Source organism: Manacus candei, unplaced genomic scaffold (assembly GCF_025592945.1).
Source record: "Manacus candei isolate 608988 ecotype Guabito, Panama unplaced genomic scaffold, ASM2559294v1 h1tg000069l, whole genome shotgun sequence".
In the NCBI taxonomy this organism is placed as follows: Eukaryota; Metazoa; Chordata; class Aves; order Passeriformes; family Pipridae; genus Manacus; species Manacus candei.
The window spans coordinates 134023-159062 of NW_026138117.1; the positions used below are offsets into that span (position 1 = coordinate 134023).

Genomic DNA, 25040 nt, shown 5'->3' on the forward strand with positions numbered 1-25040 from the left:
GCCCAACTCCTCCACAGACCCCAAGAATCACACCATGTGCCTGAGTATTGTCCAAAGGCTTCATGAAGTCTGGCAGGCTTCGTGCTGTGACCACTTCCCTGGGGAGCCTGTTCCAGTGCCCCACTGAAGAATAACGGAATATAGGAAATACACAAAGAATTCATAGATAACTATAGTATAAAATTTAGCTTATATATAATGGCTCAGCAAGAAGACAAATACTAATATTCAAAACTGAAGTTTCACCTTAAAGATCATTAACAAGAGAACAGCCTAATAGCAGAAAAATTGAATGTAACTTCAGCTGAGTGACCAAACCTCAGAGGGGTGAAGAGTGCTAGGCACGAGTGCTGTAGCGTAGACTCTAGCCCAATGAAAGAGAGAGGGACGTATCTGCAAGCAAAACACTTCTTTTACTAATTCAGAACGTATTAGTTAGGGCAAATTATTACCAACACTATTTTTACCAAGTATTTCTAATTGTTATCAAGAGTAACACACATAAAACTAGCACTGAAGTTTTGATTCTATATTAAGAACTCTGAATATCTACTGACTTTAATCATCCGGCTTTCTGACTTCTGCTTCTTGGAAAGCCCCAGCTTACTTCTCACTTCTGAATATTTTCACCTCTGATGCTTTCAGGTTGTTGCATTTCTTATTAGCATGAACAAAGACAAGGTGGACCTGTGTAATTTTTTTTCATTTTCACTAGTACTAAGAAAGCTGCTATGTATAATAGTACCCCAATCTATTTTGCTGCATCTTCTACTGTTTAATATATGAAGTTTCCTTAGAGGAGCCCATGTTAAATGATCAATCTGCTTAGGGGCAAATGAATTGCTGAGGTAATAATTTCTTTCATCATCCCAGCTAGATCTTGACATTTGCACCAGTTGGGAAGGATTTTTACCTGATATGATTAGCATGGGGCATTACTGCTAGTGCAAACAAGTTCTCTGGCTTAATGCAAGAGTAAAACAAATGAAAAAGCTATAATTTAGGAGGAAGCCTTAGCATAGAAATGGATTTTACAAGGACAGCAGAGGTCTACTAAGAATCCTGTAGCCATTCTTGGCATTACCTAATATGATGTCTTTGTCAGTTGTCTCTGAAACAGGGTGCTTGTACCTCAAGGAGTGTGTAAGACAATTCATTGGAGTGCAGAAGGAATACATTTTTGTACCATTAGCAAATAAAATTAAAATATGAGTTCTTAAAATAGTGTTTATTTTATCTCATCCTTTTTAATTTCTATTTTTTGTAAGTTTTATAATGTACATAATATATTAGCTCAGTAGTACACTGGTATAACTTTTTAATAAATAAACATACGTATGTTGAGGGATTGTGCTCAAAAATTTTCTACTTAGGGTGCATGATCAAAGAAATTTGGAGACCTGTGTGATATTGGAGCCATCTTCCACTGGACATCTGTCTGATCAGCTGAAGAGTATGAGTCTCGGTGCAGTTTAGGACTCATCATGTGGCTAACCTCAAGTAGCACTATTGAGACAGGTTACCTATTTTTTCCACTATGGAAAATTACTCTTATGGGTGAATGACAGTGACAGATCAGGCTGCTAATATGTAGACAACATATTGCCTCCCTCAAACTTATATTCATCTTCTACTTGGATAGCACTTAATATTTTAAAAAATTCTTTGCAACTTCCCCTTCAGTAAAGAGAAGGTGGGTATACATTGGAATTTCAGCATTGCAAACCATATGTCAATTCTGGAAAAATACCTCTGTTGGTAACTCCAGCATTTGTGATGTAAGGTGAGTGAAAAGCTGTACAACGCTCCATGAGTAGTGGGTTCATCATGCAAAAAAGAGTTTTTGAATTGGGGAAAAATATATATCCTTTTAGGAAATATTCTAAAATAGCTTTGTCAGTGATTAAAAGAAATGAAAAGAGGAAGTAGGTGCAGCAGTTTAACATGTTTGTATTGGCATCCTACTGCAGAAATGCATTCAGTGAGAAAAGACTGAAGAAATCCAAATGTGTGTTAAAAAATCAGGTAAGAAAATAATTTACTTATTTAGTATTTATAAAGTCCTTAGGAGCAGAAGTAACTCTTTCTACAGTCTGTTTGACTGACAGGAGCATTTGATTCATGGTAGTATTTGATCAGTCTTTGTAGTTTGAAAAGACTGAGTTTGTTTAGCCTTAAAGAAGAAAAATGTTTGGAGGGCTTATGTAGGAGGGAGCTCATTCTCTGGGTTCAGGGTGGGTAAGACAGGAGTCTTCAGGCTCCAGACTGAGTAAAGAAGAGTCATATCTGGAAGATTTTTTTCTTTTTTCTTGTTTATAGCTGGCACTTCAACAAATGCCTAAAAAAATTATACTCTGTATCATTCTTTCTAAGATGTTAGATATACATTTAATGTTAGAAATTTGACTGATTCTGCTATAGGGAAAGGATATGAACAAATAAGACTCCATTCAGCCCTATTTTTTTTTGTGAAACTGTGGCTGCTATTTCTTCCATTGTTTTTTGAGGTATACAAGGCTAAATCTGGGTTTTAGTCTATCAGTGAAACAAATTTCAGAACAGTAAACCTCCCAGACAAATATTTAATTTATAAATTGCCCAAAGTCCCATGGATTATAAGTGATGTGCTTTTATATTGCTATATTGATCTTATAATTATGTAAAACTGTGCTGAACTGAGTACTGTAACAAGCCACATTTTCTTGAAAATGTCTGTATGGAATTTAGGCTTGACAGTGGTTAAAAAAAGGTGTGAAATATTTCACTGTTTAAGGCAGCAGCCCTTTTCTGAAGATAGTATTTCAGTGTTACAACTACCAATCTAGTTAATTTATTTAGCTAACTGAGCTCTTGCTCAGTTTTCTAATTAATTCCACTTGTGTTTTATACAGTACTTTACATACATATATCCATCTCAGGAAAAGGCTGAAGTATTCAGATCCTCTTTTGTAATTTAAGAGCCCAAGTCAGATTTTGCCTTCTGAAGTCACTTAGGCTTCATAAAGAAACATTTTCCTCAGCATCTCTTTCCAAAGATCTGCTAGTGTGAAAAGTGAGCAAGGTGCTCACAACAGTAGAAGTGAGTAGGACGAGGACTGTGTGACAGCAAAACCAAAAAGTCAGATAGCTGTTCTATTTATTTTGCTTGTGCTTAGTGGGTTTGCTGCAGGGAGAAGGGGCTGTTCTTGTCCATCCACGTGCATATGCATTCAACAAGCTGCAGAGAGGGGAAGTGAAACTGGAGTGGTGAGAGAGAGGGAAGGTGGGTGGGTTGTGGATGCTGTAGAAACAGTGGAGTAGAGGGAAGGGATGTGTACTGGTGTTGACACATCATGGCCATCTGGTTAATGTGGGGGGAAAATGGACTTTTCTGTGGAAAGCTTTCACTGTTCTGGACAGACATCTGTGACTTTAGACATTGTGAAGAAGCATCTGCACATTTGTGCAAAGCTGGTGAAGTCATTATTGAATTCATACTCATTGCATTCAAGAACTTATGAATACTTAGGTTGACAATATACAGACCTTTTCAAGTATTTCAGACAAAGAAATCAATTATAACTAGGCAAAAGGTTCTTTCCACAGAGAAAGTCTAGTACAGAAGTGATGTTTTTGTAGCTGTTTTTCTTGTGGAACAGTTAGTGTGAAAAGGTCTGGGTTTTGCCTTCACTGTTTTCCTAACAGGGCAATTGCTTGACAGGTTAGGATAAACCCCAGGGAGCCACTGAAAAAGTCCAATGGTTTTCACTGCTTTTTTGAGAAGAATAACATTTTATGTAAGGAAATTGATGTCATCTGAAAAAAATTCCCATTAAAGGATTAAAGCAGAGCCTGAAGTTTTATACATTTTCTTCTCCACTTCTGTTTGATATGATGCCATAGCCAGGGAGTTCATGTCATAGCCTGATACTTGTACCTCTGCTGAAATGTTAAGTCCTAATGAGAAGTGTCCAAAACACTTCCTTTTCCATTCAGCTGTGCTCTTTGGATCAAGTGCTTGTATCTTCACACATACACAGAGTAGCTGTATTCCAATTTTTCTTTTCTCAGATTTGTGCCCTGCCTTTAATTTAGAAAATTACTGGAACCTGTAAAACCAGGTATACACACAAATGTCAGTATCTGAGAAGTGAGCAAGAGAGTGCCCTTTCTGCTTTCACTGTCCCATAAGGATGTCACAGGGGCTGTGAGGGTGGGCTGCCCCACCAGGACCAAGCCAGAAGCCAAGAGTAGGCATGAGGTTGGTGGGACTATGCCCTCCCTTACCGGAGTCAATGCATCAGCACCTAGTAAGGGAGACAGGGTTGGTGATCATGGCTAGCCCAGAGCCCTGCAACCATCTGGCAAAGCCGCAGTGATGGGGCAGGTGCAGATCCAGTGGGTGCAGTAGATGATAGTCAGCAGGTACAGACTGGGCACAGACTGTGGTGTAGCTCAGGCAAGGGCCACAGGTGAGGATCTGGTCACAGATGCAGTTCCCAAGAAAATGGGTCACATAAAGCTACCCCAGTGATACTCTTGGCTCTTTCAAAGCCATATGAACCAAGCCGGGCTGCAGAGGCAGGAGCAGCACTTGGAGTCTGGGAGAATGGCGGCTCAGGAGCAGAGCAGGACTGATTTTTTCCTGTGAGTATCACTGAGAAATGCTGTTGTTTTCCCTAAAGTGTTTTCTTGGAAGCATATTGCATTATCAGCAAAGCCTCTGGGTTCCAAATGGGGCTCTTGGGGTCCTGGAGCAGGGGGCCAGCAGTGTGAAAAAGCTTTAGGGTCTATCAGGGGCCAGTGTGACCATGGCCTGTGAAGACTGTACTGGGAGTGGAGGCTTCAAGGTGTTAGTCTGTACAGCAGGCAATGAGCATACTCAGTGGCTCAGTAAAAGTCTTGAGGGTTTGCTAGACCAAATAAACATGAAACTTTTAGAAACATCAACCTCCTGGAACAAGAGCAGCACCAAGATATGTTTCATCTGCGGAAACTTCATAATTTCTTGAAATTTTTGGCTTATGAGAAATTAAGAAAAAAAAATATCTGTGTGTGTATGGTTTTGTTCTGACTCAGACAAAACCCAAATTTTAACAGTGCCTGAACTTCCCAGAAACCTCAGAACTCTTTCTCATCATCTCTGGAATGAGGCTCGCTCTGCCACCCATCATTTTTTTCCTTAGAACAAAAAAAGCTAATTTCTACACAAGTCCTTTTTAGGAAGCACATTGTTCTTTTGTGGCTGTGGCTGAACTTTTCAGAACAAAACGTAAAAAAAAAAGACTTCCATAGTAGAGAAGAGAGAGTAGTCTAAAGCTGTAATGAGGCAGCATAGATGGGAGCAGGTAAAAGACTTGAATATTGAGAACATCTCCGTTATTTGTATTTACTTCATACAGCTACAAAGATAATGACTTCTTGCATTGTGGTATGGACTTCCTGCTCTCAGGAGAGGATAAAGGGAGACAGTTTTAAAATATCTCTGTCTCCAGACAGTGGTTAGACCAAGAGCACGGGCAGGCATTGATCTCCTCTCTGTGTTTGAACAGTGACAGGACCCAAGGGAATGGCCTGAAGTTGTGTCAGGGAAGGTTGGACGTGAGAAAAGGTTCTTCACCCTCAGAGGATGGTTGGGCACTGGAACAGGTTCCTCAGGGAAGTAGTTACAGCACCAAGCCTGACAGGTTCAAGAAGCATTTAGACAATGCTCTCAAGCAGAGTGTGTGACTCTAGGAGGTGGTCCTGTACAGGGCTAAGGGTTGGACTTGATTATCCTTGTGTGTCCCTTCCAACTCAGGATATTCTGTGATTCTGTAATAATGAAATGTTAGTTGATAACAGTGGGGCTTATTTGTATTTCTATACAAAGTTTAAATGTTCTTCTTGATTCTTCAGTGGACAAAAATATTGCTGACATGAACATGCAAATGAGTTTCATATCACTTGTTTTAGATGCTAAAGTCTCTTTCCAGGCAGTGATGTAGCTCAAAGTACACACAGGTAAAAGATCTAATGTGAATAATGTAAGGCTTTTCGATTTCCCATCAGAGAAACTTTTTTCTTTTTTATTGCTTTATTACTACCTCACCATACACAGGCAAGTGTAGGGATGTGATTTGGATTAAGTGGAGTAGCAGCTGCACTGACAAAACCATCTCAATAGAAAAGTCTTAATGGATTCTAGGAACTGGTCTGTATAGTCTGGCTAGCCCCCCTAAATGGCTTTTACTTTGGGCAATTTCACAGAGGAAGATGGGCCCAGCCTCAAATGGGTACAACAAAGTAAAAATTAACAACATCTTGTTTCTTGTGGTATGATAAAGGGAGAAAACAGAGATTTGTTGACAGTGTAAGTGCAGTTTCATTTATGGATTGAGACTGTGACCGAGACATGCTGTAAAATGAAAGCAAATAAATTTGGCTTTCTATGGCCTCGTGTATGTATATGCACTGGAAACTACATTTTCTGCGTACATGGTAGGAAATAAGTTCTGCCTTAAACACATTGATTGAACATTGAGCTTGTTAAATTGTGATGTGTTCTTGCTTAAAACAGCTTGAAACTTGTTCTGTGCCAGTGAAGCTGCTCAGAGATAAGGATAGCATGAAGTTTTCCACTGTAGATTGGTAAACTGACTTGGTAGTAAATCAGCATGCAGGCTGTAATTTAGAGACAAGAGCTAGTTGTGCAGGTCAAGGATCCCATTGCTAAAACACAAAGAGGGAACAGGGAAGCAATGAATAATTTACAGTTTGGGATTTCTTTTATTCCTACCTTCTCATACAGGTGATGTAAAGTCCGTTTTTCAAAATCTGTGAAACATCTGAAAAACCCCTCCTGGTCCTTACTAGTGAGGAATGCCTAGCAAAAGGAAATACAAATGCTACTTTTTGCCTTGTGTTGTATTTGTGAGTTTAAAGTTCAGCATAAAATCAGCATAAAACCATGGTATTAATATGAAAAGACTTATGGCACCTGGTCTGAGTCAGGACCAAAAAAGTCCCTTTCTTCAGAGGTGTTTCAGGTGCTTTATTACTGTCACTAGAACAGTAATATGAGAATGAACTTTCAGTTAGAATCCTCTGCCTGGGGGTCAGAAACCTACCAATTCAGTCATATATCAAAGCTATGGCATTATGTTCTTCCTGCCCTATCTTGGCAGCAATTCCCTGTAAATGAGCAACAATGGTTTTCAGCAGGTGCTACTTCCTCAGCCTCAGGAATCCAAAATTGACTCAGCAGCATCTCTTGCTATGACCCTGCTCAACCTGAGGGAGCTCTCTGAGTAGCTGAGATGGGGGCACTTGCCCCCCTATCCTCAAGTCTCAGGCATCTTCATCCAAGGATCTCTGATGTGAAGCCAAGAGCTAGTTGGCTTGCAGAAGCCAAGCCATCTGCACTGAGTCCTGGGCCTGGTACTGTGTCCCAGGACACTGTGTCCCACCTGAGATAGGTAAAAGTGTATTACTTTCAACATCTGCAAACTCTGTCACCCCTTAACTGGGTATTTAGGATCCTACTTCAAAATGGCTATATTCATGTTATCCCAATGCCTTGCATGAGTGCTGATCCCTTGCAGCATTTGTGAATTAGACTGGTTCCCTTTGAAGTTGTTCACTGGGCAGTACTGAACTTTTGAGAGCTGTATTGTGGGCCATTGCTTCTTGGGCTTTAAGATTTTTCACATATTTTTTTAAAGTTTTTTGAGTTATACTTCAGGGCTATCTGGGTGAAACTATAAGGATTCAGCCATTTTTTCCCAGCTCACTTCCTCTCATTTGCATCAAATCTCCAAACAGCCCAAAGAGCCCCCCAAAAGTGACATGTATTGAGAATCCCTTCTCACCTTCTACCTCTGTTTCCCTATTTATCTCCTGCCTCCAAAAGCGCTAGATTTTCCTGCTGCCTCTGGCGCCTCAGCCCTAAGGATCAGCTGTATCCAGAATGGGAAATCGGACGCAGTGGATACCATAGGGAGAATGAGTCAAATGGAAAAGGGACAAAAAGAAGTCAAATGCTTGGTAAAGATGAGTAAACAGTCCTCCTCGGGATGTTCAGAAAGGAGATGGAAGACCAAGGACTGAAGATAACCTTTTGTTTTCTAAAAAACATTGCTAAGATGGGGGAGGGGGAAGGAGAGGAAGAAGGGCAGGCCATGCTAGTAAAAGCAATTGTGAGGACAAATGGAAGAGAGAGTATGTCAGAGGTCACTTCCCATTCTGGGACAGCAGTTATACATTTCCGTCCCAAGCTGTGTTCTGTCGGTCTTGATATCTGCTGACCAAACCCAAAAATTTTTCATTATTGTAACACCAGTTTTCCTCTGTGCATGGCTGATAAGCATAAGTTTTTCAACTCTCAAACATCAACTGAAACTTTTATCTCAAGACTGAATACATGTCTGTTCAATGCTGAGAGAAAGAAAAGTACATAGAGATAGTGTCAAAATATTATTAATCATATGAATAATTTCTTTCATGTTCTTTTCTTTGTGTTTATTTTATATTGTTTCTTGAAAAATAAAATAAAACTCTAAAGAGCAGGGTAGAAAAAGAGTTGCAAGAATTATTTCTTAGGGCTGATTTCTGCTAAAAAAAAAAAAAAAAAAAAGAAGGCTTATCTGTGGAATAACTCAGATTTCTACAGAGTTTGGAGGAGCACGAGGTTCTGGCTAGAGGTACTACAGTAAACCAGTGACAGTAATTCTTATGCTTGCATGGCACCACCTGGTGGGTAGCTGCTCATCACTACATGTTCCAAGCCCTAGATGTGTGATGGCAGTTCCTGGGCAAGTTTTTTCATTTTGTCTACAACTGGACTTGCACTCAACCCCAGATGCACCTACACACCCGTCCATGGTCAGCCACAGGTGTAGCTCAATCTCCAAGCCTATCCCAGTGTCCCTCCCTTCACCAGGTTTCAGAAGGCTGGGACACAGGTGAGGTCAAGTGTACCCCAGGCTTCTCCCCTTACAAATGTTTGAGTCTGGTTATCTATAGATACTGAGCCAGAACAGTGCCTAGTTTTGTGTGCAGATACAAAAGGAATCGTGTTGTAGGGCTGGGAATGCAGCTCCTGCTTCAATGAACATTATCAAGAAAACTTGGTTTTATAGCATGTATGATTGGCATTAGAAGTCCTTTACATCCATACAGACAAGTAGAGCCAAGGTAGCCTAGCAGTACCACCCTCTGACTGAGGCAGATGGAGAAGGGAAAAGGGGGAATATGGTTATGTACTTAAAAACAAACTTCCTCACAATGTTTGTGCAGAGGCAGAGTGGTTTTCATGCTATTATCTCCAAGTTTCCACAATTTGACATTCCAAACTACTTTTTAAAATGTAATTTTACATTTAATGAATGCTCAGTTTCCTTTGGCTTTTCCTGGAAACATTTAGCTAGCAACCTACATCTCCTGTTGCTGCAGCTGCAACAGTATCCTTCAGAGAAGGATTCACCCACATCTTGCACAAGCAGCGCGATGTGCCAGAGACTCTTGCACCTGGTCATATTCAAAATAGCTGATGATGCTGGATTTTTCTCTTTTCCCTGGAGGGATTTTTTTTTGTGGTTAAATGAAACTGCTTTTTGTTCAACTCCAGATCACCTCAGATCCTTTTTTTCATTGTATTGATTGTTTCCTATTAATTATAACTTTAACTTTCTTCTTCATCTTTTCTTGCTTTTAAGAGAAAGCTTTTCATCCCCATAGCAACAGAAAAAGGTTTGAAGATAGGTATCTCAGTGAATGACAACCCATTATTTAAGAAATAATCTGATGTTTAAAACAATATCTTAGTACTTACTACATTTAGGATTTCTAGATGCATGAGACTGGCAGGTCTTTTACCTCCAGGTAAAAGTGTGAAGGAATAAAAGTACCGTGCTACTTTCTGGTCCCATTTTCTAATTCTCCCACATTTAATTTGAAAGATTTGTATGCATAGCTAGCAATATTCTGGTTTACAGTCTTAAGCTCTGCCAGGGGAGGCTTAGATTGGATATTAGGAAGAAATTCTTTACAGAGAGAGTAATCAGACATTGGAATGGGCTGCCCAGGGAGGTGGTGGATTCACTGTCCCTGGAGGATTTTGAGATTGGGTGTGGCACTTAGTGCCATGGTCTAGTAACCACGGCAGTGTTGGATCAAGGGTTGGACTTGATGATCTCAGAGGTCTTTTCCAACTCTGTTCTATGATTCTATGATTCTAGACTTAATCTGCTAGAGCATCAGTTGCACCAACTGATACTAACTTAGACTCATCTTTCAATTGCTCTAACCTGTACACCCACAGCAATGTCGCACATATCACTTTATGAGAAATGGGGGGAGGGGGAGAAAATCACTTTGATCCTCATCTGTTATCAGATTTTATCTAAGCTTCACTCTAAAATAGTTTATTTTCATATATTAAGTATACCAAGCCCTGTTTTGAGAAGCTACATGTTGGATGTATGCTCAGTAATGACAGCAATGAGTTTAACTCATTAAAATACCTATGAGTTAAGACTTTCCTTTCTGGATTAAGTCACAGAGATGGGATTCAGCTCATGTAAATTAAACAGTCAAAAATGTGTCTGACTTAAAAATGACAACTGGGGAGTGATAGGCACTTCTAGAAAGGAGATTTAATTTTTTGCCAAGGGGTGGCAGGTCCCAGCTGATGATCAAAGCTTTCTAGTTTCTCTTGCATCTGGCAGTCAAAGCAGGGCAGGGATAGGTCCTTGAAGACCTCTCAGGCTCCCCAAGTTGCAGTCTCAGCTGCCCTGAGAGAGGCACACTGCACTGGGTCCAGGGGTCAGTGTGTTCCCTGTAGCACTTTGAAAATGTATTTCAAGGGGCAGAGTCCCACATTACATCCAGAGCCTGCTGAAGGGAAGGAAGCTGGATAAAAAGCAAAAACTTTGAAGTCATCTTATTTGATTTTCCTGAAGCTGACCAACAACAAAGGAGCATTGCAAACACTTGGAATAGCGTCTGGGTTGGCTGTCCCTCCTGCCGCGTCTCTTCCCTTTCCTTGGACAGCAGTTGTTTGCTCCTGCCTTGTTCTGGCAGGAGCAGGAGGATGTTTGTGGTGCCAGCTGTTGCTGTATGGAAAGGACAACACAGCTCTTCTCAAAAGTGGAAAGCTGGGGAGTTCTTCAGGGGAGGAGGATCTTGCTGCAGCTGGGAGCAAGGTTTCAGGGTTTCATGATCCTGAAGGTATATGTTTTCATATGGGGGAGGAAGGTGGTGCCAATCGAGTCTTATACATGTGTGATGAAGAAAATTAGGCTACCAAACAATTAAATTTAGTTTCATTCAGTGTAGCTCAGTGAGCAGCAATTAGCGATGTACTAACTTTATTTTTTTATCCCATTTGTTCATATTCTTTCTCCTTTTTAAGTTTTGGTATCCCTAATGCTTTCTCATTAAGGAATGCAAACTAAATGTGTCATAAAATTGCTGATTTCAAAAACACATTTCATTTTTCTCCATTGTTACAAAAAACAATAGATGGAGCTGAAACCTGCAGAAAGTATTCCTTATCATCCACAGCCACGGGCTCATTAAAGACTCAGCCTCTCACATTTGCAGTTATGTTTCTAGAATCAGAGATTACAGACAGATCACCACATATTAATAAAAGCTAATGCAGCCCCTCATCTCTGTGTGTGGGAGCTGAGAAGGAAGGTGAATAATATCCCCCAATATCTGAGGTGGAGCAGGAGGAATCTGCAGGATAGAAAATCCAGTATAAACTGGCTTATCCTGTGGCAACTGGGGAAACAAAATATTTTGGTCTTCTGGAAGGTTACATGTGGTCAGAGACTTGAAAATTTACTTGCTGTCTAGCATCTACTGTAAGTTCAAAAATCAAAATTCTTAAATTTCCCATCAAGATCTGAAATTAAGATTAAAGATACTTCAACATTACATGTTGAAAAAGAAATCAAACCCAAAGAAAAGTTTGCTTCCTTGAAGAGGTCTTTTCTTTTCACAAAGCCATAGTGCCTGACTACATAGGAAACAAAGAATTCCTGGAAAATATTATTTAATTTTTCTGCCTTTTCTTCATTTGGCTTCTACCTGCTTCTTAGGAGTTTGTTCAGTTCTGAATTGGACAGCAAGGACCATGAAAAATGCTGCTGCAGATGCTTTTGGGCTAAATTTTTGCTCCCAATCAGCCAAACAGGCTTGTTTCTCTGCCACTGGATCCAGCTTCCCCAAGGAAGTCCTTACCATGTAGGAGAAGAAGCAGCTCACAGGGGCCCAGCAGCTTGTCCACCTTAATTGGGGTAGCTATTGCTGCTTTCCATGTCTCCATTAGAGCTACAAAAAATATGCTGGGGCCTTCCTGCAAGGGTCATCAGATTCATTTCCTCACTCACAAGTGTATTTTACTGCAACTAGAGTAAAAGCCCCCACACTTGCTGCTGTCAAGGAGCTGTGAGTCCCACTCAGTGCTTCCTCACCTTCAGTGGAAAGTGAAGGGATTTCAAGCTGATATTTAGCTGCTGCCATCAGGCCAGTAATGTTTGCCTGTGACAGCACATGGCCTGCTGGAGAATTTTGGTGTGAATCAAATCATGGAATCACAGTATCACAGAATATCCTAAATTGGAAAGGGTCCACAAGAATCACTGAAGTGCAACTCCTGGACTTGCACAGTACAGGCCCTGGAATCACACCATGTGCCTGAGAGCATTGTCTTCTTGAACTCTGGCAGGTTCGGTGCTGTGACCACTTCCCTGGGGCACCTGTTCCAGTGCCCAACCACCCTCTGGGTGCAGAACCTTTTCCTAATATCTAACATAATCTCCCCTGACATAGCTTCATGCAGTCCCCTTGGGTCCTATCACTGGTCAACAGAGAGAAGAGGTCAGTGCCTGTCCCTCCACTGTCCCTCACAAGGAAGTTGTAGACTACAATGAGGTCTCTCCTGAGTCTTCTCTTCTCCAGGCTGAACAAGCCAAGTGACCTCAGCTACTCCTCATACAGCTTCCCGTCTAGACCCTTCATTGTCTTCAAAGCCTTCCTCTGGCTGCTTTAAAATAGCTTTATATCTTTCTTGTACTGTGGTGTCCAATAGTTGAGGACACCTGTGTTCATGGCTTCAGGAGCTCAGCATCATGGCAGAAGTCACCAGGAAGCCTGTTACCTGTCTCCTCTCATGCTGGCCCAAGACTTGCTCCACATCTCACTAACTTTGCAGCAGCAGGAGCCGTGGCAGGTGAAAATTAGAATTTCTGAGATGGAGTGTGGGTCCTCTTTGGAGGATGGATGACAGAAGTGAAACCTCACATAATACACAGGGAGGATGGAGGGACCTTCACTGCACTACACAGGGATGGTGCTTTTCAACCTCCAGATTCCTCTCACCTTTCTCCTCCAGTTGCTGCTGTGGCAAACTGTGAGTTAAGGAGCAGCGAGTGAGCCCCGCACACCTTCACGGTGATTGGAATCACAGGAAATGAGCTGCTGAGCAGTGTAAAAGCAGAGGTTGTCTTTAGGTTGATTGCCCATCTCTGATCTTGAGAATAACACTTCTAGCATAGAGCAAGGCAGGTGCTGCAAAAGGTATTCCCAGAACCTGTGTTGGTGCTTCCCCACCAGAGAGTGAAATAATATTTGAATGGGGGTAAAAACACACATTAATGGAAACATTTATTTATTGGAACATCTATTCAGAGTGCCTAAGAGAATAACCTGTCACGATTCATTATATACAAATATCTAAATTGCTATTACAACTAGGAGACATATTAAATATTGTAGAAAATAACTTAAAAAAATTATTTATGGATACAAATGCATATTATTTTCTGAGATGAAAATAAAGAAGTTAAAAGGTTTCTAATCTGCAAGAGAACTTGCTTCTTAAAAATATATATTATATACATTTTAAAAAGAAATGAAATGGGTTTATTCTTTACTCATCTGGCCTTCTTTCATATAAAAAAGAGGGCTTCTATTCTTACCTAGAAAAGCAATTTGAGTATAGATCACCAAATCCCTCCTACCACTGTGGCAGCATTAGTTACCAAAACAGGAGAGATGCCCAAGAGCAAAAGCTGCACACTGCCCTGACAGCCCTCTGCTTGCTCATTGCCCCATCAGCCTAGGGTTCTGACAGGTCCCCTGTTACCTTGGGTTCCCTCAGTGAAACTCCCCCTTAAAGTGACCAGCAGCTGTACATGTGTAGCATGAGAGCCTAAGCTGCCTGCTGTTCCCTGGAAAGAGCCGGCTACTTGGCCCCTCTCTTTATTGTCCTGTGGGTGTTGCCTTCTGCAGAAGGAGGTGATACTCCGGCTCAAGCCACACACAGCAGCCTCAGGCTCTGCCCAGGAACTGGTAACTTGATGTTACAACCATTTGAGATATTCAGAACTGCTCCTCTGGTGTGTATTTTCTTCAACTCTTTTCTTTCATTTAGGAAGACACATTTCACTTTTCAGTGCAGGAATGACAGACAGCAGCTCACTTTGATGTTTGTTAACCTGAACTATGTTTTTCTTATGAAACACTGCTTATGTTAGAGATGCTGTTTTGGGTCACAAGTCTCTGGGCTCTCTCCCAGCTCACTAGCAATGGCATCACAATTATTCAAAAACTTCTTACTGGAAACTTTTCACTTCCCCTTGTAAACAATTTGGGGAAACCAAAAAGCACACTGGTGCTTTCAACTTCGTTTTGTGTAAGATTTTTATGATGTGCTATATGCCTGAAACAGTGATAACAGTAATCCAGCTAGCCTATATTGCCAAACTGAAGAGTTTGTTTGGGGTTATATAAGCTTTTGCTGGTATTAAACAGTCTCCGCTTTGATCCTATTGTTGTTATTATTGTGCTGCAAAGAGTTTCAACAAAAGGCACAAATTAAGATCTGCAGATACATTCCTGAGACATGCAATGAAAATGAAGATATGCCAAGAACTTCCTGAGAGAAGAATTGCAGAACTGAAAATATATTTAATCTGGAATAGATACACATTACAGTTTTATCTGGGACCTGAAAAGTCTACTGTTTTAGAACTCAGATTTCAAAAACCACAGCCTCTGCTGTGGTAAGCTGCTCTCTGCCAGAATATGATTGCAACTTATTGGGATACAGTAATTGGCACTAAATACAGCTCAGTGTGAATAGTAGAAAAGGAACTGATCTTCCTTGGCATCAGCATACTCCAGCATATGAATGTTTCTGAATTAGAAACGCAAGGTGTACATTTAGTGAGGGGGGCCAGTACCCTGCTGGACTACATTTCTTGGGCTTAAAAAGATTCTTTTAAAGCTTCTTTCCCTTTTGCATTGCGAAAGGAAATGACTGAGGACAATACAATAAACATTTAGTCATGCAGCAAAGAAATATCTGGACTGAGAGCAAAATTCATTGTTGCCTTGGTCAAGGGTAAGTGCAGATGAGTTGACAGAGCCTGCAGTTAAAAACTGAATGGCAAAACCCCACAGATTAACTTTAGTCTGTCTATGTAAATTAGCTTCCTCTTTGCAATCAGTATTTGCATCGTTGATACATTCAGCGTTAACACATTGTATGTACATTTGCTAATGGTCTCAGTGCTTTTATCAGCCATTTCCGGGCTTGGCCCATCATGTTATGCAGCCCCCAATATCTGAAGTGTATGGCAAAGACGGACATAGTGGAAAATCAACCTGGTGCTTTGCATCTCTCCTCTCACCAGGCACTGGCCTTACCTGCTGCTCCAAGTTTGGCCCTAGGTCTACGTCTGCTGCCAGTGAATATCAGCCACACAAACAGCGCCATGGACCTCAACTGTGCCCTGTGGGAGCCCAAGCTGAGCCATGTCTGGAGAACTGTGGGCACCCAAGACAGGATGTGTGCATGTGAGGGTGCCACTCCACTGGAAACCTGCAGCTAAGAGGACAGCTGTCACAGCAAGCACCCTGAACGACTCTTCTGTAGCTGCTTGGGCACTCCTATAAAGGCTTCCCAAACCATGCTGCTTACTTCCTTGCTTCTTTCCCCTCCCCACTGCCTTTCTATCCCTAAAGCCATTCATGAGCAGATGTAAGGCTGAGTCACCTCGAAGTACATGGCCTGCCCTGAGTGGGAGCATTTTGCACGCGTAGCTTTGCAAGCAAAGGTAATGAGGATGTCAGAAGCAAAGCTGTAGCCCTGTGAGGATGTCAGGAATACTGGACTCATTCCAGGAGTTGCCATGGTTTTACGTGCACCTTAGCAGAGCTGAGAATACAATTTGACCCTCACTCTTTTTATCTGATGAAATAATTAAAGACTAAATTAATAATTTATGAATAAATTATTCATATAAATTAAAGACTAGAAGTACTGACTGATGCTTATATCATAAGAATAGAATCCAGGTTCTTGATTTAAGCTACAATACAGAGCCCTCTGGAAATATGCACCACCCAACCTCTCTCTTACACACCCCATTCCCTTTCACCACTAAATGGTTTTGTATATTGCTGGAAATATTTCTTAGCAAATATGTGTCTGGAAAAATCAAAAGCTTTTCTGGGTGTAACAGGCACTGAATAAATAATTAATGAGCACCAAGATCATCTGCTTTTTTTATTTTCCTCTTTTCTTTTTCTTAAAAAGAAAGGGTGAAAACAGATTTCTGTTGAGACACGGATGACACCTTTAAGCAATGGTGCATGATAAATTAAGAAACTGGGTGGAGTGTTTCCTTCCTGTAATCCGTTTGTAATCAGAGAAGTTAGAGACAAATAGGATGTCTTATACAACGTCTGAAAAACAACCTTTTAACAGTTAAAAAAAGAAAAAAAAAGGAAAGGTCCTCCCACTTCTCTGCTGGACTTAATCCTGAGTCCCCTTAAAGGCCAGGATGACAAACACCCTGCCTCAATTGGTGGAATTTCTGATGCTGACCAGCTGATAACTCTTCAACCTGTTTTTTTCCCTTCTTGTTCAGTAGGCAGGTTGGTGTCTTGTACCCCTTTTCTTGGGGGTATAAGTAGATGTGTCTTCAAGGAATTTATGGTGTCTGTCAAGACTTGACAGCATCTGCTTACCCAAACATGGGCGAATACATTTCCCAGGCAGATGCATGATGAAAGAAGGGGACAGAGGGAAAAAAAAAGCCCAACCAAAATCTACAGGGTTCCCACCATCCTGTGTATGACAGCCACAGCCTTGTTTTTCAGCACCCTCTCTAGAGCAGATGTCTGCTCTGAAGCATCTACCAGGCATATTCCAATTTGTCACATTCTACATCTGGGCAACAAACCCCAAAAAACCCATATTTCAAACAGCTGCAAAACAAAACTGAAACACTAGTTGACAGAAGAAAATACAAAAAGAAAACCAAAGCATTAAAAATATTTTTTTTTTACCACAGAAAATACTTTGCTTCCCTAAGCACTGACTTTTGCAGGAGCTCACTATTTTCCTGCCTGTTTTGTCTAAGAGTTAGACAGAGTGGTTACAAGGATCTAGGAAGCTGGGAAGTTTAAAGAAAAGCTTTTCCACTTGCATATCCTTCATTTGGGGTTGGACTAGGTGATCTTTAAAGGTTCCTTCTAACCCAACTCATTTTGTGTTACATTCATGAGCTTGCTTAATCAGGGAACAGGAAGACAGGAAGCATTGGTTTCCTGCCAGTCTGCTCACCAGGCACTGAAGTGTCTGGGTTTGCTGCTGAGGTGTGGAAGGAAACAAGCCTTGTGACTAAGGTGGCCAAACAACCTTGATGACTGAGAACTAGGGGAACAAAGTGCTTCCCACTGTAAGAGATCTGGTTTGTGACCAACTGAGGAACCTGACTGTGCATGTCTATGGGACCTGATGAGAGTCATTCCAGAGTCCTGAGGGTGATGTAGTTGCCAAGCCACTCTCCATGATATTCATAAAGTCATGACAGGTGAATTTCCTGGTAACTGGAAAAAGGGAAAACATTGTACCTATCTTTAAGAATGGAAGAAAGGAGGACCCTGGGAACTACCAACCTGGATCATGGAACAGATCTTCCCGACAGCTATGCTAAGGCACATGAAAGACAGGGAGGTGGTTCAGGACAGCCACCACAGCTTCACCAAAGGAAAATCCTGCCTGACTAAACCAAGTGGCCTTCAACAATGGAGTGACTGTATCAGTGGACAAAGGAAGAGATATTGTCTGTCTGGACTTCTGTAAGGCCTTTGATGTGGTCCCTCTTGACATCCTTTCTCTCTTAGTTGAAGAGAGATGGATTCAATGGGTTGACTGCTTGATGGAAGAGGAACTGTTGGATGGTCACATCCAGAGGGTAGTGGTTAATGGCTCCAAGTCCCAAGGGACATCAGTGACAAGTGGTGTCCATCAGGGGCCTGTATTGGGACCCTATTTAATATCTTCATTAATGACACAGACAAAGGGATCGAGTGCACCCTCGGTAGCTTTGCAGAAGACACCAAGCTGAGTGGTCCAGTTGATACAACTGGATGATGCCATCTAAAAGGGCCTGGACAAGCTCGTGAAGTCAGCCCATGGAAATGTTACCATGTTCAACAAGGCCCAATTCAAGGTGCTGCACCTGGGTCAGGGCAACTCCCAGTATCAATCCAGGCTGGAGGATGAAGGAATTGAGAGCAGCCCTGCAGAGAAGGACTTGGGGTACTGATGGATGACAAGCTGGACATGAGCTGGCAAATGTGCGCTTCCAGCCCAGAAAGCCAATTGTATCCTGGGCTGCATCAAAAGCAGTGTGGCCAGCAGGTCGAGGGAGGTGATTCTGCCCCTCTACTCTGCTCTCATGAAATCCCATCTAGAATACTGCTTCCAGCTCTGGAGCCCTCCACACAGAAAAGACGTGGGTCTATTGGAATGTGTCCTAAGATGGGCCATGAAGATGATCAGAGGGCTGAAGCACCTCTCCAGTGGAGAAAGGCTGAGAGAGTCGGGGTTGTTCAGCCTGGAGAAGAGAAGGCTCCGGGGAGACCTTGTAGCACCTTCCAGTACCTAAAAGGGACTTATAAGAAGATAGGGCCAGACTTTTCATCAGGATCTGTTGCGATAGGGCAAAGAGTAATGTTTTTAAACTAAAAGAAGGTCAATCTAGATTACATGTAAGGTAGAATTTTTTTACAATGAAGGTGGTGAAACACTGGAACAGGTTGCCCAGAGAGGTGGTAGATTCCTCCTCCCTGGAAGCATTCAAGGTCAGATTGGATGGGGGTCTGAGCAACCTGATCTAGTTGAAGATGTCCCTGATCATTGCAGGGGGACTGAAACTAGATGATCTTTAAAGATCCCTTCCAATCCAAACTATTCTAACATTCAACGATGATTTTATGATTCTATGACCATCAGCAGAAGTTTTGCTGGGACCTATATGTCCCTAGTAACACAGTTCTGGAACAAAGCCTTGTCCATACTGATTTCAATGGGTCAATCCCTCTGTGTTTCAAGATATGCTCCCAGAAACTTAGAACCAATAATATGTCTGCTTTGGGGAAAATGTGGTTGAAGTGGTTCCTAGCATCTCCTAGGAACTAGGAGGCAGAGGATCAAGCAAGAGTTCAGTTCTGGGGTAACACTAAGTTGTTTCGATCATAAGACTGGAGAGGGACCACTGCTTTCTGCAGAACCACATAGATTTCTCTTTTGAGCTGATTCACTTTTTGGAAGGACTTCAGAGAAATGGGTGTTTGGCCACATCTATCTAATCTCAGAGGCCCAGATCAAACAGGTGCCTGGAGAATGGAAACAACTGAGTGCATTTTCTTTCAACTCAAATTGCCTGTGCTTCTGATCACTCTGCTTTTCTCTGTTTGGGACAAAGCTCCCCCTGCAAAATGTAGTAACCTGATAGATCAAGGTCTGGATCCTGCCTCCTCCCAACACTTCTCCCACAGAAATTCTGATCCCTGCACTATTTTTTTTTCCTTATTTTTTCTTCTCCTACTAATAATTGTCCCTTTACACTGACTGAAAAATGAGGGGAAACGCACTTACGTGGGAATCATACCCTGAAATAAAAGTAGCAAGCGGAAGTCGCTTTTAAAGTCTGACTATCAGGATTATCAAACTGAAATCTGCCTTGTAGGGTTTAGTCAGGCCAGCAATCAGTCAGCAAACATGCAGTTGTCTAAACAATTTCAACAGGAGTTATTGGTTTTCTCAAAGCTGAGTCAATTCAAGCTAAGGCACTGGCTGTTTCGTGCTGTGCAGGTGGATTTATTCGGAGTCAGCTTGTGAACTGCTGCAATGGAGGCAGTGATCAAAACGGCAACGACAGAGCGATTAAAACCTTAAAAACCCCAACATGCTGAGGATCAGGGATGTAAATTTCAATAGTTTTCAGTGAATAAAGAAATAACTTTGTTTTGTGACAATTAATTTTTTAGTTTCATCCCAAGTACATGGGATTATTCTTTCTAAAAATGTCGGTACTAGGTTCACAGGGAATGCTGTAGGTGGCATTCATAGACCTGGAGGCAGAGCTCTGGTGCTTCACAAAGTGGGTTTTAGTTTCAGCTGCAGGAAACTGAGGTGTCTGTTGGTTCTCAATATAAGCATCCCTTCCCTCCCAGGAACAGTCACTAGTCACCAGACTGCAGATTCATTCTGCACAGAGGGTAGTTCAGTATTTTGTACAACATAGAACAGGAAAGACAAATGCTGCATCTGAACTTGCACTCTGATGCATGCCACAGTGCATCTGATGAGCCCTGTTATTCCAGATTTGCAGGTTTCATCCTACTTAAGGGCTCTTTCCCTTTTTCCCTGCTCTCTTGCTTCTTCATCCCCCTTGCACATCAAGAATATTAACTCCTCTCTGCCACCCGCCATCACTCTCCCTCTCTTCCTTCCCAGACTTCTTCTCACCCCATGCTTGCAATAAGGTCTCACCTGTTCCTACTTTGCCTTCATACAGCACAGGAACCCTTGCTCAGGCTGCAAGAAAAATACATGCCAGGAGTCTGTTTTGCAAAATGCCTCCTGTTTTGTATAGAAACCAAGGGGCATGTGTGAGTGTGTTTGGAGGGAGAGGAGATGTTAAAAGGCTGAAAGTCATGAGACAGTTTGGTTCTGGGGCATAACCAGGACACTCATCTCTACTTTTATGCAAAGGGTTGGTATGTCCTGAGGCTGGGGAGCCCTCAGGGCCTTGTGCAAATCAAATCCCCATCTGCATCTGCTTCCTCTGAGCTCCAGGAACCAGAGCCACATTCAGGTCACCCTCAAGGCTGGTGCAGATTGACCCTAGAGGAAGATCTCTGCACTGGAGAGATACCGAGGAGCTTTCTAACATCACTTAAAAAAAAGTCTAAAATATCACCAGACTAGTCTCAAGTGTCTTAAAAAAAAGTCGTGTCCCTGTCTCCCAGGAGAATACAGTCATGCAGATTCTTACCAACAAAGGCAGTGACCCAAATTCTCATAGACTGCTTGAGATAGCTCCAGGGAAGACTATAAAGGTGAACTCCTGTCCCTATTGAGCTCAATAAGAAGCTGAGTGTGGACTTACAGAGGGCTAGAACTTCACTCAGAGGAAACTCATCTGTAAAAATTCACACCATTGCTCATAGTCATTCTGAAAGACATGACTAGTCTTCAGAGGGATGTTTTCTTAGCACCTAAATGCTTTCTAAAGAAATTTTAACATGAACAACTGAGTGCCATCAAATTGATTACCAGGTAGTAGTAATTATTATTTTTAATTACTAGATAATTTTCTTTTAATTATAATATGATATACAACAGTATATTGTACCACAGCATTAATTACTGCATATACTTTATCATATAATACTCCAGGATTTTAAAATGTCACATTTTTTATCAAAAGTAAATGCTAATTTTTTTCATTCTGAAAGTTTCTTTCCACAGTTTTAGAGGTAATAGCTTCTTTAAAATGATAGTGAATTAAAAGTTGTGAAATTTTAACTATTTGTAGCCTTAAGGATCAAAGAATAAGAAAAAAAGCACTCTACTTCTAACCTTCCATATTTAAACTGAAAGAATATTGTTAAAAAAAAAGAACGAATTAGGAAGCGAACCAAATCCCATTAGTTTTTAGGAGGTCTGATTCAATATATTTTGCACTCTTTGAGACTGAGACTGAAACTCCTTCCTGTTTACCTGTGAGCTCATGGTAAGAAGTCTGACAGTTGGTTCAATTTTCTATGTGGAAGTGAGAGGTTTCAATGCAAGAACTTGAGTCTCTGTCCTGCAACCATGCTTATTATAAAATGCCCTGATGTTTCTGCATATGAAGCTATATCATAAATAGCTGTAGTTTGAGGAATCATCCTAATGTTTTGGCCTCCATTCCAAAAAAGCAACTAAGCACCTGCTTAAACCAAGGATCTTGAGTATCCTCATTATTATTGTGGTAGACTGTGAAAGGTAGAAGTTCAGGTGCAGACCACTCTCATCAGTGTCTCACAGGAGCATGCCTCTGGAGTCATTATTACTGGAATTGATTACTAGAAAAAATGACTTCAAGAGAATAAGGATTTTGTTTGTAGTTTTTATAGAGTCTTGATTGCATAAAAAAATTACAGAAGCATATATCTATATAGCAAAAGGAACACTTGGATGTTAAAACTCACAGATAAGGAAGGTTGCACAGGTCAGTTTCTCTCCCTCACCTGCATTCAAAAGTGCCTTGAATGGGTAGCTCTGGTGTAGACATCTGCAGTGCAAATGCCCAGAGCTAGGTGAGACAACCCCATTGCTGTCTCAGAAAACCCAAATATGAGGTCTCTCATAGACTCAGAAGACCTGGTGCCACCTTGGGTTCAGTGTGTTGGAGCCCACTCCCCAAAGGCAACCTATGCTCCTGCCTGTGGTCTTGTGGGGAACTGGCCTTTAATAGCTTTCAGGTGAACAGTTTTACATAATGATCAGTGTCATAAGTGCCTTTTAGTTGAACAGGTACATTCAGGCAAGAGAAACAGATTTTTAGGCACAAAAGGGGTTTTATGCACAGAGGACCTAACCCTGATGCTCCGGGGCTCCTGACTTTCACCTAGAGACCCACTGTGTGTAAAAGTATCATATACCATATATCAAATGCCTGTCCAGATTGCAAGGGATGCCACTCCTTTAAATAGCCTTGTTTTTTTTTACCTTGCTCTACTGGGCACCACAACTCTGAAATCATGTTGACAATATTGGTCTAAGCCTCTTCTATAAATGAGAGTTAGAAGCGAAACCCGTTAATCATTTCTACACTTCATTACATAAGCATCACTCAACAGTAAAATGTACTTGGTCACAGTTACACAGAAGACACTGCAATTTTTCTCTTCCATGGAGGTGATCAGGGTCATCTCCTCTGGCCACTGGCATATTCTTAGTGTGAAACAGAAATCATGTGTAGGGCATGGCATTAGACCTATTTTTTTTGCTGTACTTGAAAAAGCGAAGACTTAGAAGTGAGGGAGGAGCTAATCGTTGCAAAATACACAGTCATTTCCTGAGCCCTCTGGTTGGATGAGTACAAACTTTCAACTATTTCTAATTCTTCTCTGTCATTTAAGAGGCTTTCAAGGTGCACTGTACATCCCAGACAAGGTAAGGAGTACAGCTTTCCACTTCTTCATTGTTTATTCAAAATTGTTTTTCAGTGGAGTCAGACTCAGTCAAGACTGATTTTTTCTCCCTCTTATTATTTACATCTGAAGGGAGAACAAAGTTCCTTGCAATCCAAGAAATACATGTGTGTCTTTGTGCAAGATGACTGTGAGCTGTAGGAAAAAAGGAAGAACTGTTTGGCTTAATAATAGAGCAATGATAATTAAGAAATTATGTTGCACATATTTAGAAGTCAGAATTATTACAGCAATACTGCAGTATAAGAGAAAGAAAACTCTTACCACTAGTTTTAAGGAGTTCACACTGCACAAACCACTATCAAAATAAAGGAGTTTAAGTGCATAATTAGCTTTAGTGAGGGAGGTAGTAAAAATCATAGTGTGTCTTTTCCATATTGGGGCAGAAAAAAAATAGAAAAAAAAGCGCCAGATAATTCTGGACCAGTTTTATTTGTAAATCTGAACCCGATATTTATCTTTAGCTATTGTAGTCATGTACTGTATTCATCCTGAGACTGTTCCTGAGGTTTCAGTAACCAAACATACACTCAGAAGTGACTGTGGAACCATATCATAAAGTGATATAATTTCCTTGGGATATTTGGATGCATAACAACTGAACTCAGACAGACAGGCACCAGAAGGAAGTCTCATAACACTGCACTCTTGCATACTGCATTTGTTATCTCTTAATACATAGGGAAAGAGACTATTTGTGTGAAGTTTTGTTTTCTAATAGATCAGAAACAAGTATAAAATAGCCATCTGTGGGGCAGTTATTGTAATAATGTTCTGTCACTAGGTCTCCATACAGAAAGTGAAATTGTGTGTGCTGTGCTGGTCCCTGGTTGAAGTCATACACTGGATATGCAGATTTTTGGCATTTTTGGGTTTTTTTAAGTCTTTGCTTATAATCAGTTTTAGTGTTTGGATATTGGCTCCTTGAATGTCTGGTATAAACATTTTCTGGATTTTATACATAGTGATTGGGAGAATCTAGTTAGGATTTTTTAAAGCATTTGTTTGATTCAGACACATAATTTCGATCCATCATTTCTAAATCACTTCCACTGTACTTGTGAGATTGCTGCTGCGGTAGCACTTGGACCTCTCAGATGAATTTCACCCTTAACAGACTCAATGAGCCACTGGAAGCTTTGTCACTGCTTTTACAGGTGGGGAACTCAGATGAATCCCAGTTGACATACCATATTTGTGCCCTGGTATTTACAGCTCCCTAGTGCAGGCAATCTGATCAAGAAACCCAGGTCTTCCCTTGCAAACAGCTGTATTTCAGTTTAGACATAACTAGAAAGCATGCCACTGTTCTGCTAGGGAAGAGGCTATGACATGGGTAGAAGTATTTGCATCAGCCTTAGTCATCTCAGTTTGAACATTGATGCCAAGCACCTAGCTGTTCCTTACAGGTCTGTATGGCCTTAGCTGCTAAATACTTGCAGCCTATGCTGCAACTTGCTAGAGGAAAGCTGGCTGAGGTGTGCCTACCCATCTTGCAGTCACATTTC

At 41.3% G+C, this 25040-nt stretch overlaps 1 protein-coding gene across 4 annotated transcripts in view; it reads left to right on the forward strand.

The window, feature by feature from the left end:
• The first annotated feature begins 1436 nt into the window (after positions 1-1436).
• The window catches only part of P2RY8 (P2Y receptor family member 8), a 52736-nt gene continuing 29132 nt past the window's right edge, over positions 1437-25040 (forward strand). Inside the window, exons 1-2 of one of the 4 annotated variants that reach the window (XM_051806989.1) lie at positions 1437-1518; positions 1971-2025. The gene's annotated coding sequence lies outside the window, so the exon portion shown is untranslated. Of the gene's footprint in view, positions 1519-1943; positions 2026-23452; positions 23495-25040 lie in introns of those variants that run through there. The other 3 variants (XM_051806988.1, XM_051806987.1, XM_051806990.1) reach the window with 3 other exon arrangements.